The following is a 1,943-nucleotide window of genomic DNA, read 5'->3' as shown; positions in this document are numbered from 1 at the left end:
TTTACCCTTTCAACTTGATCACTTACATACATGTTAGCACACCTACACCCTTCACAATTATGCAAACATTTTGTTTAATTAGTGAATGACTGACTGCATTAGCAGCTCTGATATAAGAAGCAAAAATGTGTTTCACAATGGCACATAGAACAGTATGGATGGCAAATTTCACCCTTTCTATATGCTGATCCTGAACTGCAATTGGTTTGCATAGAAAATATTGACATTACTCCAGTAAATAGTAATTTGTATTCTCTTGAAATATACCCAATGTGCAAATTTATTGATTGAATACAATAAACACTGTATTTAACCCCAGTCTATTTTTTGCTAATGTCTACCTAAGGGTGGGATGGTGGTTGCACCCTAACCCCCTCTGAATTGTCCATACATCTTTGATCTTATGCTGTCAATTTGCCATCAGGTGGTAAATCCAAGCATTTTAGCACACTAAAAAGAAAATATTTAGGGGGGTAGGGCTTGAAACCACTCACTTTCGGTAGACAAGAGTTAAAAACAGTTTGCATTCAGTCCAATATTACCTTTTACATCATATCAACAGAACCATTAATTAGATGACATCATGGGAACATTATAAGTAACAATAAAATACTAATGCACTTATTACAATCTTGCACTCTGCCAATTTGATTTCTTTCAAAAATAACCGCACCACTTGGTTTTTAGGATTAGGGTTATGGTAAAAGTTACTGTAACCAGAAAGATTTTAGAGAATTTTATGTCATGATTACAGTCAGTCTACTCTGAAGTGCAAAGTACCGACACAGACGCATGCATTTGAAGGCACGCATACCTGCAGCAGAGACGCAGCACTATGCGCTGTTAACGAGCGTGTTGTCACTTTGTACTGCAGAGTGGACAAACTGTAGGGTTAGGATAGGTGGTGGCCTAAAGTTGCTCTTTTGTAGGGGTTCATCAAACATGAACATAATTCTGTATATCCCAAGAGTTTCTTTTTACATTGACACATTCATCAATATAAATCTTATTTACAATCTCCAAATTCATCAGGGTTCTCATTTTTATGAACACTGATGCAACGCAATGTCATTGTCAGAAGCAAGGAAATTTATATTTAACAAAGTCTTTTTCTCTAATTGGTCTTTCCATTATGGCAAGTGAGGTAGACATTCCAATATATATAATATGCGACACAATCTGGTCCATTCCAGCCATATTCGGAAATTGTGAAAAATTGAGTTATTATTAGATAATTAGTACCATTACAAACTTTCTTGAAGTGCTTCAGGTTACCGATGTTGAAATCCCCCTGGTGTTCTTGGTTGCAAAGTTACGCCAAAAAGATGATTTGTCTCTCAAACGTTTTGCCTAAATCTCAATTTCATTATTGCCGACTATGGCCTGATTGGATAATATCATGTCACATACAGTCTTGAGGTGTGATACAAGAATACAAAAAAAAACATCTTATAAACCACGATGTGATCGCAAGTTGACATGGTATTCCTTAAATGACAATAACAATATGCAAGCCTAAATTTTATTACAAAATTTCAATACCTGCAGTACAATAAAGCACTATTTCATTTCCCACATGCTGATCAGCTATGTTACTTCATATGTCGATTGGTTACGTCAACATAGCACACCTTTTATAAATTAATATCGTACCCCAAGTCCTACTGCCGTGGCAGCAAGGTTTGGACCTTTTCAAGCAAGATTTTCATCTGTGTCCTTTTCACCACCTGATTTCTTTACTTTGAAAAGCAACATTTCCCTCCAATTATGCCAAAATGTCCCAAGGATAAGCTTCCCCAATCCTGGATTCCCATCTTTCCCCAATTCTGCAGAAGTAGTGGAAAAACAATTTGTTTGGTCAGGGTTTCCCAACTGACTATAGCTCATAATCCCCGACCCAATTTTTTTATTGATCTCCGGAGCCCCCCAAAAAAAAAAAAAAA

This window comes from Amphiura filiformis, chromosome 17 (assembly GCF_039555335.1).
Source record: "Amphiura filiformis chromosome 17, Afil_fr2py, whole genome shotgun sequence".
In the NCBI taxonomy this organism is placed as follows: Eukaryota; Metazoa; Echinodermata; class Ophiuroidea; order Amphilepidida; family Amphiuridae; genus Amphiura; species Amphiura filiformis.
This window is presented reverse-complemented; position numbering follows the sequence as displayed.